The sequence below is a fragment of the Gossypium hirsutum genome, chromosome A11 (assembly GCF_007990345.1).
Source record: "Gossypium hirsutum isolate 1008001.06 chromosome A11, Gossypium_hirsutum_v2.1, whole genome shotgun sequence".
Taxonomy (NCBI): Eukaryota; Viridiplantae; Streptophyta; class Magnoliopsida; order Malvales; family Malvaceae; genus Gossypium; species Gossypium hirsutum.
Genome location: NC_053434.1, coordinates 89423241 through 89442205, shown reverse-complemented (window position 1 = coordinate 89442205; position 18965 = coordinate 89423241). Strand labels below are relative to the sequence as shown.

At 32.5% G+C, this 18965-nt stretch overlaps 1 pseudogene; it reads right to left on the bottom strand.

The window, feature by feature from the left end:
* Positions 1-11367: 11367 nt before the first annotated feature.
* On the bottom strand, positions 11368-14926 carry LOC107956788 (MLO-like protein 1; annotated as a pseudogene).
* Positions 14927-18965: the final 4039 nt, after the last annotated feature.

The window sequence follows — 18965 nt, the reverse complement described above, 5'->3', positions numbered from 1 at the left end:
TCGTACCATATATGTGCAGATTCCTCTCTGAGTCTAGTTTTCATAGAAACAAACGGCAACAGTATTGAAGCCCCGTGCAGGGAGATATCCCAGTCGTAATGGACAAAGGTCAGTGTAGTCGACCCCTGCAACTTGGGGGACTTTGACTAATAAACTGTACTAATTGGCCCAACCAAAAATTCTAGAAAAAAATACATAGATGGGCACATGAGTCTAGTTTCTGGGAAAAATTACGAAACTGATTTTCGAGTTACGAAACTCAAGATATGATTTTTAAAGCGGCTAGTACACAGATTGGGCAGTGTCTGGAAAATAAATTTTGTAAAGGGGTTAAAACCAGTTAACACCTCGTGTTCGACTCCGGTGTCGGTTTCGGGTTCGGGGTGTTACATATTCCACATTGATGAGCAATATCAAGCCAGAAAATTTGCAAGAAATTCTCAAGGAACTGATAGTTCAGGGTTCTACATAGACTGTGTCAAAACAAGGAATCCACACTTTTCGAAGAGAATATTTGACGCCACTCGCGAAGGTATGGTTTTACTTCATCCGATTCAGCCTTATGCCTAGTTCACATGGGACTACAATCTCATTAGAGCGAATGGTCTTATTGTACTCGATCCTAACTGGTAAGACCATTGATGTGGGGAAGATCATCTTGAGAGAGATACAGAATTGTGCCGTTAAACACTTTGGCCTGCTCATTTCCCCTTTACAATAACAATTCTATGCTTGAAAGCTAAAATTCTCGCAAATGTAAGGAAGATAGGGTATAGCCAAGGCACAATCACAGATTGGGACCTCTACCGAGTAGTTGGAGACTCAGTTCTACAGCAACAAGTTGAAGTAAGTGAGGAACAGGAGGACCCTGATGAAGAAGAAGATCCCACGATGGAATCATTTGAAGTCCCTGATAAGGTAGAATCAGTGGAGCAAGAAGCTGAACCTGATGCTGAAACTTCAATGTTTAGATCTCAACCGCCTAGCCCAGACCTTGGAGATGAGCTATCAAAATTGATGGACTTAATGCAACATATGCAATGGCAACAACAAGCCTACTGGAGATACTAAAAAATAAGGGATGACTCGATGAGAAGTGTTTTTAAGAAAATATAAAATGACATGTTTATTTTTGTGCCTGAGTTTCCAGATTTCATATTTGAACCATGGAGTCCATTATCAAAGAAGGAGTGAAGCAATTCATGCAAAGGCGATAGTGATGGAGCAAAAGATGAGTCAAGTTCGAAAGGGTTTGCAAATAAATAAAGGGGGGATCTTGACTTTATTTTCTTTCTATTCTTAGGTCATTTTAGGATTAAGTTTAATTAGGAATCTTTTATTTTTTGAATAATAAAAAAAGAGAGGAAGATCACTAATAAAATGTGAACAAGTCACAAAGTATAAAGCGTGGCAATGGATCTATACATGTCTAGGATTGGATTTAGAAAGAGCTTGGTACTTAAGCCGTCAAATTGACTCACCTCCTCTTTTCTAAAATCCTACCTGGTGTATAGTATCTGTTCACTTTAAAAAATGAGGACATTCGTAACACCCCTGATTCACTGTCTGACAGTTCAGACCTTTCTGAGTTAAAGTTCAATTATATCATAGCATAGGACTCAAATAATGTTCGCATAAAATTCTCTTGAAACTAGACTCATTAAGGGTTCTAAGCATATAAATCATAACTCATAACCTTTTGTGTACAATTTATAATGGTTTTCTAAAATCAGAGTAGGGGATCTCAAATTCATTCTGACTCCATCCCATGCAACTTCAAATATCTCATTATAGGAAATTCTTTTGCTTACACGGTTTCTTTTATAAGAAACTAGATTCAATAAGCTTTATTCTCATATTTTATTCAGCTTCTAACTCATTTCCTACTATTTTTGGTGTATTTTCAAAGTTACACCACTACAATAGCCCAACACTATCCAGGCTAATTTATTCTTTCACAAATATTGTTCACCAAATTAATACAACATCATCTCATCTATCATGGTAAGAACATATAGTTATGCATCATAAGCATGGACCCATAATCTCATTGTCATCAAATATCAAAGACTTATTCCAAATCATGCCAATTCCATAGTATTCACCAAATACTATAAACATCATAGATTATCACATATCAAGGTATTACTCATAAGCTCAGTGTACATACCTTTACCAACTCGTGATAAAATATATAATCACACATTCTTTAACGTGCTCTCCTTAGAGCTTTCATCACATCATCCATTACATTACCCGTTGAACACTCGGGATGCTAAAGGATGTTCAGAATTATCATATACCGAATAGAATGCCCAAGGCCATGTCCCTCACATGGTCTTACATGGATCCACATATCGTTTCCATATCCCGGATATGGTCTTATACGAGGTTTCATGTTAGTGTCCATGCCATGTCCCAGACATGGTCTTATACGAGGTTTCATGTTAATTCCAATGCCATGTCCCGAACATGGTCTTATACTAGCACACATATCATCTCATTTTCATTGAATCCTCACAAGTCAATTCCAATAGAGGCATACATCCACATTTTGTACAATATCAAGTATTAAGCACATCATAATGAAATTAAGCATTACTTTCATACAAACTTCTAATATTTTAGGCCATACACTTAATGCCATAACAATAAAGAATTTTAATTCAAGCATGATATTGCATTATTGTTACCATACGAACTTACCTCGATACGACAAAGGTGAAAAGGGCGTAATCATCCCTTAATCGATTTCTTTCCGTTCTAAGTCCAAATCTCAAGTTTCAACATCTAAAACATCACATTTAACTTATTAAAACAATGTACTAATCAAATTAGTCCATTGACACACTTTGGCAAAATTTATAATTTTGCCCCTCTATTTTGCAACCAAATTTCCCCTAGGCTCGAAAAATGATTTTTATTCAATTTATTTACTCCTTAAGCCTAGATAAACCATTTTCATAACTATGGCAACTCACAAAAATCATTATTACACACACTAACACATTATCTTATAACTTGGCAAACTAGCCCTTTTTACGGTGTTTTCATGCAATTTCTTTCACAAAAGTTGTTTATTAGACAACTGGGACTCATAATATTCCATAAAAACACAGAAAACAACACATTTACTCTCATAGAAAAACCCTAGTCTCTTCATCATTTTGCAAACTAGACCCCTTATATGAAAGCTTATGCTTTAGGGGTTCCAAAAATGTAAAAATCATCAAGAAGGACATTAAAAATTACTTACTAGCAAGGGATGTAAGTGGCTGATATTTCAAAGCTTCAAAACCCCTTTCTTTGCTGCATATTTCGATGGAGGAGAAGATAAAAATGATAACTTTTTCTTTTTGATTTGTTAATAATAAAACTAGTCAAAATTGGTGACCAACTTCACCTAATTTTGACTTTTCAACAATTTTTGTCCCCTATGACCAGTCATGCTTCATTTAGGGGTCTAATTTCACTTTAAAGTCCCCCAATTTAAGACACAAAGCAATTTAACACCTTAGGCATCAAAACACAACTTTTACCTTTTTCGCGATTTAGTCCTTTTTCAAAATTGGACTAGAAATCGCTAAAATTAACTTACCAAAATTTACATGCACTTCTAAAATTATATTATAACACATAAAATAATACTAAAATAATTTTCTCCAACCTCGAAATAGTGGTCCCACAACCACTGTTCCGACTAGGCTCAAAATTGGGCTGTTACATTTCTTCCCCCTTTAGGGATTTTCGTCCCCGAAAATCTTATCAGAAAAAGTTGCTCTCAACTTTCACGAGTCACTTATATCTTTTTCTCACAACTTACAAAACAACTCAGCTCAAGCTCATACTCAAGATTTCTATAACCTTTTCTCAATTACCGTAAGGGTCTCAGCTCAATTCGAAGTACTAAAAACTGACATTCTAAGAACTATAAGCTTAGAAACACCACTCATCCAAATCCGTATAACAATATCTCTGTATGTATCAAAATAGTCATGCAGACTACTATCGTTAATCTATCACAATCCAATATGATATCTCTTATTTCTCGGAGAAGAGAGACATCCTGGTACGAAATTCATACTAGTCCTTTCTCATTTTCTTCCCACTATCATCACTGACAGTAATAATCTCGAATACATCTGATAATCAGCTTTACCCTATAGACAATTCAACATCCTTTGGAAGAATAGAAAAGATACTGCTGTGAACTCTGTACTCAATTCTCTGTATACCCAGAGTTTCTCAGTACTGAAATCTTACTCTGAAATAATAGTAATAAAAACTAGAAATCAAATCCTCCCTGCAATTCAAAATTAAAAGTCGAATCATGTTGTACTTGTTTAATTTACCACTTATAGCCACATTTCTATACTCTGGTCACCAACTATTTAGAAACTTTACTAACATGAATCCAATGATTCCAACTTCATAGATGTGGTCTCTTTATTAATTAGGACAACTTTACTTATAACAACATCTCTCAAATGAGAGAAATCCAACTAATTAGGTTTTCCGTATCATACTTATAAGAATAAAATCTCATCATTTCTGACTGTACGACTACTTACCAAAGAACACGTAACGGTATTCTCGAACCAAAGAATAAACTTAAAGGCACATAACTCAGATTTACTTTTGCAGAATAATTATTCTTTACTCCAAGAATCTTAAAGAATCTCGACACTGAAATCTCTGCACTTCTATAGTCAAGCCAGAAGCATAATAATAACAGATTCTAATGTTGCAAGTCAAAGGTTACTCGTAAAGATAAGCCAAGCTTAATAATTCTAGAAACAAGAATGAGAGAAAAACCAATATAAAAAAACTTCCAAGATATAAGACTATACCATAAATCTGAGAATATAATCCAGAAGAAAATAATAAAGATGATCCGAAAAATCCCTCAAAGAAAACCAGAAGGAAACTACTGTCTGTATGCTCTAGAATTCCTCATAACAAAGATAACATAATTCTCGTATATATAAACCACAATCAACAGAACGTCAAAATAATCTCACATAGATTTTTACTATCAACTTCATTCCAATATATCAGAATAGAAATCTGAAGAAATGGAGAAATGTCGATCATAACTAACTGGACCAATAGAGCTTTTCATCTAATATCACAGTCACCAGCATCCTCGTACAATAGAATTCCCACTCGAAAGGGATAACCATACGTATTCCCCAAAATTGAGGAAAATATAGAATACTCAGAAGAGAAAGATAGCCATAACTTTTATTTAATTGAATCCCTCATACTTAAATATCTGTGCAAGTCTGACATTATTCCTCTAACCAATTCTGCCTTCACTAATCCCATACTATTCCATTATTGTACTCTTTAGTTTCACTTTTGCAAGCTTATGCAACATATCTGTCGAAAATCTCATCGTATAACTCTATCTGGTAAGGGGGCGAAGATTGTAAAGTCTCTAAACTTTTGACTCTCAAGCAAATACATATTAACAAGAACATAGCATTACGCATATTGATTCAAACATTTCAAATTTCCTAAACACATTTTCACATATCTCAATAATACACGCAACTTTATTTCATGCGAATATTAGCTAAACATAAGTGAATTTATCACAACTCAAACTTACATTTCTTTTACTCAAATTACCAATAATATCTTATCAAGTTCCCACATTTAGTCTTAATCACTTGCCAGTATTTATCAAATTAGAGAACGTCTTATGGTTTTGAGTACATCACTTACTTGATGCCATAGTTCAACTATGGTCTTGTACTAGCTCTCGTCCATCTGTGTCGATGCCGTGTCCCAGACAGGTCTTACATTGACACATGTAATCATGCCGATGCATGTCCCAGACATGTCTTACACTAGCACATCTCATAGCCGACGCATGTCCCAGACATGTCTTACACTGGCTCTCATACTGTGGCTGATGCATGTCCCAGGCATGTCTTACACTAGCCCTCATCTCAATGCCGATGCCATGTCCCAGACATGGTCTTACACTGGCTATCATAATGTGGCCGATGCATGTCCCAGACATGTTTTACACTGGCACACAAATCTTATGTATTGCCATGGTCCAACCATGGTCTTTTCCGTCAATTCATTAGTGAACTATCGTACTCATTCCCTGCGTTCCACCTAATTTGATCTTTCATTACAAGTTTCATGCTATTGTGACATTTATGATTCTGTAACTGAGATTATAAAGCATAACATTACTGCATCTTGACTTCATTAATCTAAACATAAATGTCTACCTCATGTATATACTGATTATTAATCATGCAATAAAAGCATTCATACATACATTTTGTCATTTCAAGAAAATTTCTTTCTTTTCATAAACACTTGGCCAAATCAAGTTGGACATTTAACATCGTATAGATACTAACATGCATAAAAGAGCTTTTCACAACTTAACTTTATTTTACTCCACTATTTCACATTCTTTAGCTCAAGAGTATCACATAATGAATACTAGTTCATGTAAAAATCATGAATTTCTTTTCATACATTTCCCATTTTCAGCATATCACAAGCATGATTCAATAATCACAAATTTACTTTTATCTCTATCAAGATTTGCTCGGTTGGAACTCATTTCTGTCTTAACCAATAGTTTTGTTAGGGCCGGGAGATATCACACTATCACGAGTAATACTATGGCATGTATAGCTAGGTTCTCTTACGCTAGGTTAGTCTGAGAATCGACTAAACCATGCTCTGATACCACCAAATATAACACCCCTGATTCACTGTCTAACAGTTCAGACCTTTCTGCATTAAAGTTCAATTATATCATAGCATAGGACTCAAATAATGTTCTCATCTAATTCTCTTGAAACTAGACTCATTAAGGGTTCTAAGCATATAAATCATAACTCATAACCATTTTTGTACAATTTATAATGATTTTCTAAAATCAGAGTAGGGGATCTCCAAGTCATTCTGACTCCGTCCCATGTAACTTCAAATATCTCATTATAGGAAATTCTTTTGCTTACACGGTTTCTTTTATAAGAAACTAGATTCAATAATCTTTGTTCTCATTTTTTATTCAGCTTCTAACTCATTTTCTACTATTTTTGGTGTATTTTCAAAGTTACACCACTGCAATAGCCCAACACTGTCTAGGCTAATTTATTCTTTCACAAATATTGTTCACCAAATTAATACAACATCATCTCATCTATCATGGTAAGAACATATAGTTATGCATCATAAGTATGGACCCATAATCATATTTTCATCAAATATCAAAGACTTATTCCAAATCATTCCAATTCCATAGTATTCATCAAATACTATAAACATCATAGATTATCACATATCAAGGTATTACTCATAAGCTCAGTGTACATACCTTTACCAACTCGTGATAAAATATATAATCATACCTTCTTTAAAGTGCTCTCCTTAGAGCTTTCATCACATCATCCATTACATTACCCGTTGAACACTCGAGACGCTAAAGGATGTTCGGAATTATCATATACCGAATAGAATGCCCAAGGCCATGTCCCTCACATGGTCTTACATGGATCCACATATCGTTGCCATATCTCGGATATGGTCTTATACGAGGTTTCATGTTAGTGTCGATGCCATGTCCCGGACATGGTCTTATACGAGGTTTCATGTTAGTGCCGATGTCATGTCTCGGACATGGTCTTATACTAGCACACATATCATCACATTTTCATTGAATCCTCACAAGTTAATTTCTATAGAGGCATACATCCACATTTTGTACAATATCAAGTATTAAGCACATCATAATGATATTGAGCATTACTTTCATACAAACTTCTAATATTTTAGGCCATACACTTAATGCCAAAACAATAAATAATTTTAATTAAAGCATGATATTGCATTATTGTTACTATACGAACTTACCCCGATACGACAAAGGTGAAAATGGCGTAATCATCCCTTAATCGATTTCTTTCTGTTCTAAGTCCAAATCTCAATTATTTACATCTAAAACATCACATTTAGCTTATTAAAACAATGTACTAATCAAATTAGTCCATTGACACACTTTGGCAAAATTTACAATTTTGCCCTTCTATTTTTCCAAAATTACCTAATTGCCCTTAGGCTCGAAAAATGATTTTTATTCAATTTATTTACTCCTTAAGCTAGATAAACCATTTTCATAACTATGGAAACTCACAAAAATCATTATTACACACACTAACACATTATCTTACAACTTGGCAAACTAGCCCTTTTTAAGGTGTTTTCATGCAATTTCTTTCACAAAAGTTGTTTATTAGACAACTAGGACTCATAATATTCCATAAAAACACAAAAAACAACACATTTAATCTCATGTAAAAACCCTAGTCTCTTCATCATTTTGCAAACTAGACCCCTCATATGGAAGCTTATACTTTAGGGGTTCCAAAAATGTAAAAATCATCAAGAAAGACATTAAAAATCACTTACTAGCAAGGGATGTAAGTGGATGATATTTCAAAGATTTAAAACCCCTTTATTTGCTACATATTTCGGCGGAGGAGAAGATAAAAATGATAACTTTTTCTTTTTGATTTGTTAATAATAAAACTAGTCAAAATTGGTGACCAACTTCACCTAATTTTGACTTTTCAACAATTTTTGTCCCCTATGACCGGTCATGCTTCATTTAGGGGTCTAATTTCACTTTAAAGTCCCCCAATTTAAGACACAAAGCAATTTAACACCTTAGGCATCAAAACACAACTTTTACCTTTTTCGCAATTTAGTCTTTTTTCGAAATTGGACTAGAAATCGCTAAAATTAACTTACCAAAATTTACATGCACTTATAAAATTATATTATAACACATAAAATAATACTAAAATAATTTTCTCCAGCCTCAAAATAGTGGTCCCAAAACCACTATTCTGACTAAGCCCAAAATCGGGTTGTTACAACATTGTTCTTTTTAAGTTGGGGAACCGAAAAATTGAATTATTTCTACTCAAAATAAAATTTTTCTTTTAATTATGATTAGGATATATTTTGTTCAAAAATTTGAATTTTGTTAAGTATGCTCAATTTGAGTATGAATAAAGTTCTATTATTTCAATAAATTATTATGTTAATTTAATAATGAAATGAATTTATTTTTAATAAAGCATGTAAATTCGTACTATAAAATTTTTAGTTCTTTAGGAAAGTTAGGTAAGCATGAAAGTTTAAGTCTTTATAATTGACTTAATAGTTTCTTGAGGCGAAATCTTAGGGAGCATGGAATGTTCGAAATGATTTAGGCAACTATTGTTTGGACCGTTTGAGCCTTTCAAGCCCACCATGGTAAAATTTATCCTTTGAAACCCAACTTTGAGACTATATGGCCTAATTTTATTTCGACCCTTACAATAATTAGCCATTACTTTTCGCTTAATGATCTTAAAATTGTCCCAAACACTGGACTCAGTAATATTCAAGATGTACTTCGAAAATAAGTTTGGGGGAGTTGAAAAGAAGTATCAATTGCTTGAGAATTGCAGTACACAAAGTAAGTGCTCGTGTTAATTAAAAAAAAGAAAAGAAAAGAGAGCACATATATTTGAAATATATGTACAAAAGAGCATATGAAAGTCAAGTTGGTGTATCGAAGGTAAAAATTCCGAAGGTTTTATTGACACTGAGTCTAGGGTTTCTTAAACCAAAATTTATCCATCTTTCACCTACCCCTAGCCTAGCCACGTTACAACCTTGATGAAGACCTGTTGATTCAAAGTCCTCATGCTACCTACATTAGTGGAGAGAAATTGCTATGATCAACATATGAAGACATAAGTTAAGCTTAATGATTGTAGCTTAGTCTTGAATAAAGGAATAAAAATCAAATTGGTAAGGTTAACATGTCTTTGTTACAAAAGCATTTAGTCTAAATTTTGCTATTATAATAAGTTGTTGAATTTAATTAGAACAATATGTATACTTAAGTAGCATAACTATCAGATTTCTTGTCTTTGAGCATAAGTATTTTAAACTCATAATTTTGGGAAAAATGTTGTTCTGAAGGAATTTTTCAAAAGTGTTTCCAAGAGATTCTTTTCAAAATTTGTGCATTACTCGAGAGATGTAGGGGCCCTTTCAGAGTTCTGAAGCGAGTAAGCCAAGGAGCTTACAAACCAGAGTTAGTAACGAGACTTAAAGTTAACCTGATGTTAGTGGGTGTGCCAAATCCTATTTGTGTGGATTAAGGGGATCCCAATCAAGGCACGTCACAATATGGGAAAGTAAGAGCGGTGGACTTTTGAAAACAAGATGTACCAAAAAGGAGAGAAAAGATTCAAGTTAAGAGACGATAGAAGTTGAGCAAGTGTTTTGAGGGGCAAGACTACCTAACAAAGAGGCTAGTCAAGAATCAGTCCAGGTATCGAGAAAGTTTCAAGGCGAGTAAGACCAGTGTCATTCCGAGGGCACAACAAGGGCATTACAAGAATGGGTAGGGGAAAATGTCACAGGCCGTAGATCAATGCCCATGACCATGGTGCACATAACACCCCATAGAGGTCAACTTATTAAATGGTTCTCATTTGACCCACATGAACTGCCCTGACTCGTGGAATCCATGGAGAAGCTCATCTACTTGAAGCATTGGTGACCCGGTGATACACTCTTGTAAAACTAGAGTTACCAGGGTAAATAGGTTAAATCTTAAAGGGATGAGATTGTATAGAGTTTAAATCCTTTAGGACTCTCAATTATAGATAGGCTCTAATCTTAAACGTCAATGTAACTAAATTTATACCGTCGATTTTTGAGAGTTCAACTATAAATAGAGGCCTCTCCTTTCATTTGTATCATCCTATTGTATTTAGTTATTCTTGAGTTAAGAATCTATTGAAAGCATTTACTTAAACACTTGGTGTGCATTCTTCTTGTGGCTTTTTAGTTCTTTAGTTGCTCTTTTCGTTTCAAGTTGCTTCTGCTATATTGTTTCGATACATTGGAGAATTTTTTAGAGAACTCTCGTATTTTGAGAGCTAGGCTGACTTAAGTGCATTTGGAGCAAAGAAATTGCCTAAGGTTGCACGGATTACAAGACTAAAATTTTAGCCCCATGATAGGTAGAGGTAAGGATTTGAAGATTGAAAACATGGTTGCCTCTTATGATTTTACGTACAGTTTAAATTGAGAGATCAAAATCCAATTTTAAATAAAGTATATTTAATTTCCTCTTATGATTTTACGTACCATTTAAATCGAGAGATCAAAATCCAATTTTTAAATAAAGTATATTTAATTCAAAGGCGAAATTGGATGTCTATAAGATACACAAAACAATAACAACAAACAGTGACAGAATAGTTGAAATGGATGTTAATTAGCTACTATTTGTTAAGCATTTTGCTAGACACTTAAAAGACATTAGATACTGATATGAATATACCCACCTAATAAAATGTAGTAACGAAGCAGAACTTTATTATCCTATCCCCTATGCTCATTTCTGCTTTCGATCATCCTCCTTTGGACTAGAATCGTCGCTCTCCACCTGAATCGACACCTCTGAGGGGGTTGATTCTGCCGCAAGCTCTGTCGCTTGTTTTAAGGCTTTCTTTTTCTTCACCTTTTTTGCCCAACCAAGAAGACTTGCTTGCACATGGTCTTCGAATATTGCCTTGTTGAACATGCTTCCCATCTTCATTTCAATTAAAAAAATTAATAAAACCAAGAGCCGGAGAAACATATGTTATGTGAAACTCAACAAACCTGTGCAACAATTGCATAAAGTGGCAGGGTACTATAACTATACAATACTTGAATGAAAACCCTGTATGAACCAACAAAAGATCAAATGCTATTGGTAACTATGAAGAAACCATAGACAAATTAAAAAGGAATGGTAATTGATTTTTACCCTATAAGAAGCCTTGGAAAAATGTAAGATGCTTGACCCATTAGGCAAGAATTGAACCCAAATTGAACCTACAATAAAGAGCAACTTTCCTTATGGTTCATCCCTTACAATGTGTAGTGGCCCTAAAATTTAAGCTTACCCAAATCCAAAAGAAAAAAGCAATCTCGAATGCATTTTGGAAAAGGATAAAATGGATCTAGTAGAGAATGATTCGAGGATTGTCAAACCAAAAGTGTTCATATGATGGTTTTACCACTAATTCCCCTTCAACAGCTACATGTTTCTCAGCAACCTCATGAGCCAGCTTGGTAATCATATGCTCTACCTTGGAGCCCACAGCAAGTAGAAGCTAAAAAAATTAGATAAGTGGGAAGAACAAATCATATCCTCATACCGATGTCCACTTATATTTTCTATAGCTAGATGTGTGTTTACTTTGGTGCATGTGTATATGTATGTTTATTGAAACCACTCACAATGAAAGGTATGAAACCTATCCAGAAATATGTATGCCAGCCTGTACAAGAAAATTGAGAAAATTCCATCATTATCCATGGAACATTAATGTTTAGTAGTAATCTCAACAACAAAAATCTGTTACATGCCACGTAAGGAAAATGTAACGATCCTTATATGCCAGACATGGTACTTTAGAAAAATGAAGAATCGAAGTAATATAAGTTATAAATAATTTGCATTGGCATAGCATATGCATCATGTTTTCTTTGAAGTAGTCATGTATAACACTCATATTAGATATGACTACAGAAATATAGTTCTCCAAGGATCCTCCAAATATATGGGAAGACTTGGAATAAAATTAAATATACAAGTGTCATACAAATCCACAACCAAACGTATTTCATACCATGAACATTTAGGAACAAGAAGACGATGACGAATCCCCAAAGATACCAACTGTAAACATGAAAAAGAAACAATGAATAAGTATCACTTAAACTGGAGAATACGACTGTAGGAAACATAAATCATTAGAAATATCACTAGCCTTATACCAACAACTTCCTTAAAATCATCTTCCAAGGCTCTTATCATGTATTTGTGAAAATTAAATTTGGGATTCCCTCTGCAATGCATCTGAAAATAGAAATGATGAGTACTGATGCTTCACTACGACCAACATAGCCGTATCAAAGTTGCTCCTCAAATAGCTTACCATGATGAAACCTAGCCTCAGTGTCTCATAATCGGATTTGGTAACAGATGCATAGAATTGCTTGATAAACGAATTCTGGGAAGATGAATAGTATCCTTGTTAGCAAAACCATACAAAACTTATGTTTCAATTTTATTAAAAAATAAAGTAAACAAGAAATAGGGAAAAAACTATGTGAATACCAAACCTAAAAAGCCAATTAATAAGGCACAACATCACTTCGAGATCACTCAGATTTAGATGTGAATGTCATATATGAGTATGTTCAAATTTTCATACATTGGATATTGAATATGTTCTTCAAAGGAATCTCCAAAGTTGTAAAAAAACTTGAACACACCTCCCTCTAACATTAATGCCCTAGTCCTAGTCCTAGTTCGAGTAACATAACGAAGTTCAAGGTCTACCTTTCTCATAAGTGAATCTAACCATTCCCATTGATCCCTTTTCATTAAGTTCAAAAATTATAAATGTGAATGGCAAATAAGATAGTATCATAAATAAAATAGCAACTTACCTACCATGCTAGAGGAACTGAATCTTTACCGAAACCTAGGAAGCGATCTTTGATAAAATCATGTTGATGGACATGAGTGACTTTTTTCTCTAACACTGCAATCACCCTACACCACTTTAGAGTCGACATATATATTGTTCAGTGTATCATAAGCTATATTACTCAAACATCAATGCGAGTATCATACACAGATACGTATACAACTCTAGAAATGTGTTGGACATGGATACTTCAAGAGAAAATCAAAGGTCGAAGCAACATGAAAGGATAGCATGGAAAGACAATGAGCATTGAGATTAGTATTAATCCATACCTCCTTCATCCTCTTTTCTAATTTCATCTTCCCATTGTTTCCATTTTCGTATCTACATCAATAAACAACATCTTTTATGAGATGCTGAGAATATACAAATACTTGAAGGGAAAATGAATTATCACAAAGCACAAAAATTGAAAATAAGCAAAATGAGATATGTTACCTTTAGCCCTCCAAAAGAAACTGTGAGAACACAAAATGTGACATGGGCAATGGCCAAGACAAAGATAAAAATATGCATACGATGAAGAGCTTCGACTGACAACAATGGTACCTTGTCCTAATGAACACAAGCATATGGAAAAAAAATAAGAAAGATCAGACATATAGGATCCTTAAAGTATAATATTACTTACTCTCACCATGAAAAATAACATTTTATTTGGTAATCATGTACGATTATATTACCTTGGCACCGCAATATCCTATAACCGAAGAATTGGATGATGCCTTAGCTAGTAAGTGCCGGGTGCCACCAGACATTGTAAAAGTAAAATAGGTTTGAAAATGAGATGTTGTGGCATTACCATCATCATCATCTTCTTCTTCTTCTTCTTCAATTTTACAAGGAAGCATGTCTTTAACTAGTTTCTTTGACATGCAGATTTTAGAAATTGCACTCTGAAATACTGTCAACAACAATGATATAAACCCCAATAGCATCAACTCTGTAAAAAAACCCCACATTTCAAGGCTACAATTTTTGGAAAGTATAAAAGAAAAAAAATCTTTCTACATAAATTTCAAAGAAAAGTAGCATTTTAAACAAGCTTTTCCTTAACATGTTCAAGTGATTGTCTATTCTTTACTCTCAAACATCCTCTATGGATTAAAAAAATACAAGCTACCCATTTTAACTTTCACTTTACCTTCTTTAACTTTCAGAAGAGCTTCATAGAGTGGTTTTTGTTGTTTATGTTGTAAAACATGCCCTAAATAATGAAGTAAACGTTCAATAGCTAAAGAAATGGCAATAATTACTGTACAAATAACTGCTAAAACCCATGTTGGTGTGTACTCCAATGATGCCCCTTCTCCTCCTCCTTCTGCCATTTTTAGTTTCACTGAAAAACCTTCCTCCTTTTACCTCAAAAATGTCACTCTTGTGGCTTTGGTCCTTAGTTCCCAGCAAAGGATACGGAAAGCCCAATACAATATTCTGCTTCACTTTCAATTATCTACCCCCTATTTAAACATGCATTACAACAACAAAAATATTATTGGTCCTTTTTTTAATATTATCTTTTCATGAGAAAACAACCAAGTTTCTGAAATAGAGGATGATTTCTTTCTTGGGATCATTTAATTATGTAACTTTAATGTATAAACATCGGATAATGTTTGTTTGTCATAATGAACTTTAACTTAGGAAGAGGATAAGAAACGCAAAAAACGTGATTTTTTTCCTTTTTTTAACTATATTGAGTTAGTGTTACGTATCGTTTAACACTAATTTATTAAGGAATGTTAAAATATATGTCATTGTGAAAAGTTTTTTTAAAAAAAAGTTAAAATCATTCATCGGTCCTTATATTTTGGTGCAATATTTTATTTAGTCCCTATATCTAAAATTTTGAAAATTAAGATATCCTATTCTTTTCAATTAAAAAATTTCTAGTTCAATAATGAACATCGTTAATATTTTCTATCAAAATACTTGTCAACTTGCCATGTTAGTTTGGCACTTCATAGGACATGGCTTATGATTAATAAAAAAAATGTCAAATTGATAAATTTTAATAAAAGATAACAATATTGTTAATGATTGGATTAAGAAGTTTAAAATTCAAAAAATAAAAAAAAAATTCTAACTCTTAAATTACATAAATTAAATTTCAAATTTTATTAAAGTATAAAGAATAACAATATATTTTGACATTAAAGAAAAGGGTAGTGGCTAAGTTAACGACCCTAAAATCTTAAAATAGTAAGTCTCAATCATATATTTGGGGCTAAAATTAGAAAAAAGAAAATGTTTGACAACAAAAATAAAATCGTGATAAACTTTTGGTACATTCATTGGATGGTTAGACACCAAGGAAAATAAATTGGTGGCCAATCCATGTGGGTTAGGTTAGACTCAAATTTGAATTGGAAATGGATTATTATATTTTAAATATCAAAATTATATATATGAATATTGATACAAGTCAATTTTAATTTAGTGGATTTATATATATTAAATTTTAATTTTAATTTAATTTTTGCATTTCATTAACCCTTTATCTACGTGACACTATTTTCCAATTGAATTAGGTGTAAATTGTTAACATGGCATTTTCTTCCGTTAAAACTAAATAAATAAAAGGTAAAATACATTCAAGGTCACTAAACTAGTAGTAAGTTTACGTTTTGGTCATTTAGCTTTAAAAAGTTACAAATAGCCACAGAATTATTCGAAAGTTTTTATTTGCTCAAATTTATTCCCAATTTTTTTTTAGTAATTTTATATGTTTTAATTTTTTTATAAAGTATCATGTTATTATTATTTAGAAATTAAAATATATATAATTTTAAAATATAAAAAGATTGTCCAAATTCATTGTAGATGTGCTTGTAAGTTCTTTTATGTATACTTTTTTATAAATTTATAATGTTTAAAATGTTTTTATTTATATATATTATTGTAAATTTTATATATTTTCAAAATATTATAGGATTTTTATATATTTTAATTGTATATATTTTATAAATTTATAATTTTTTATTCTATATATTTTAAAATATTAATAACTTATAAATTGATATTTTATAAAAAGAAATTTATTTTGGGAACAAAAAATCTCCACAAGAAGGGTTGGAATATTGTCATATCTCCTTAGCTAATATTAAAAAATAATAATAATGAATTAAAACATACACACGCGGAGTTAAAAGAAATTGTTGACATTGTATAAAATAATAACCTAAAAAGAAAAGGGGAAATTATTTGATACACTATTAGTGGAGTTTTTAGACTTCACAAGTAGGGTCAAAGTTGACAAGTGTCCTATAGGGATATAGTAAAATATTAGAAATATATATTTTTTTTAAAAAAGACACATGACAATTTTTTAAGATTGCTTGTGGAATAAAAAAAACTGCACTGCCAGTGTATTAAGTACTCACCCCAAAAGAAAATTAAAAATATATAAACTTACTAAAATATATATTTGAAATAAATCTAGACAAACGGTTGTCCAAAAATGGGCATTTTTCTAAGTTCATTCTTAATGCAAAAATTTTATTTTTTATTAATTTATATATTTTTTAAAGATTTTTTAATTTTATTAATTTATGTCCACCATGTGTCATACTGAGAGGCTACCACGTGTCACTACTAGATTGGCCATCAATGTCATGTTACCAAAAATTAATAGTGTTAGTGCAGAGGTACCAACCTGGGTGACAGAATACAAGTTTAAGTACCAACAAGGTCCAAAAAAAGTTCACGTACCAACTAGGTACTTTTGACAAGTTTAGGGGGCAAACTACATATTCACCCATTATTGAATTCTAATCAATTAAATAATATTTTGAAGAAATTAATTTAATCTTTAAGTCATCTCATGCATATAGCGAGAAAATAAATTACTACGGATAATGATACATTCGATCTATTTCTCTAATTCTTTACTTATTTTCATTCATCATATTTGTTGAGGATAGACACCTTTAAACAATGAGATAGTAAAAGTGGAGAACAACGAACACAAATATGTTACATGGAAAACCCTCAAAGATGGAAAAACCATGGGTAAAGGAGGCTTCAGCTTTTCACTAAATAACTAAATAAATGATAGTACAATACGGAAAAAATAAAACTAAAAGTACTAAATGTACAATCCAAACCCCGAAAACAAATCTCAAAATCCCAAAGAGCAAACCGGTAAACAAAACCCTAAATTTCATAAGGTACTCACAAAAAAAGGTATAAAACACTCTCCATAATTACCACGAAACATCACAAAAACTCATATGTGACTACATCTTGTCTATAACAGCCCATTTTCAGTGAAATCAAAACAGTGGTTTCGGGACCACAAATTCGAGTTGAAAAGAAAATTTATTTTTATATTTTTGGATGGTTTACATTATGTTAGGAATGTCATATGAAAATTCTGATATGAAATTTTTATCGATTAGGTACTTAATTATAGAAATGACCAAATTGCATAAAATGTAAAAATTGAATTCTAGTAGCTAGAAAGATCAAATAGCTATGGAATTCAAAACTTGAGATCCTTATATGGTAATTAGACCATTAATCAAAAGTTAGTGATATTTTTTATGATTCATCCATGGAAAAATTAGAAAAGGCTAAGGACTAAATTGGAAAGTGATAAAATTAAATATGATAATTAAATTAAATAGAAATATCATCTTATTTTATATCATCTTCCCTAAAATTTGCATGGAAACTCTAGGAGAGAGAGAAGAAACTGGTCAAGCTTAATTGGGTAAGTTTTCTTTTTACGTTTTTAGTAATGTTTATATTTTTGAAACCAGGATAATTTACTCTATCTATTTGGGGAATTAATTTGAAAAGTTATCAAAGTATAGAAATTATGTCATGAATGAATATGCTGAAAATTTAAAATTTATGGTGGAAAATAAAGGTTGTTGATAGATAAACATCTTTTACAAAGTGATTTTTCATGAAAACATGATTTAGGGACTAATTTGTAAAGTTGTGAAAATTGAAGAAAAATTCTAAAATTTATGGAATACATGTGCTGTAAATTGTATATTAAAATTTTGGATAGGCTTGGAATAGGGAGTAAGCATGTGTAACACCCCTAACCTGTATCTGTCGCTAGAATAGAGTTTTGGAGCATTACCGAAACATTTAGAAACATTTACAAATTAACTTATGTAAATTACTATTCATTAGCCGAGAACATTCCAAACATCCCTTGATTGGACCTCGAGACCCAATACGAGCATTAGAATTGAGTCGAGACTTCATCGAGAACTCTAAGAATTTTTTGCGAAATCACAAAATTTTTCCAATGTGCAGGGCTCACACGCACATGTGGTCCAAGGGACACGCCGGTGTTGGAGGCCATGTTGGACCCCGTGTAACTCTCTGACTTGCACACACGACCATGCC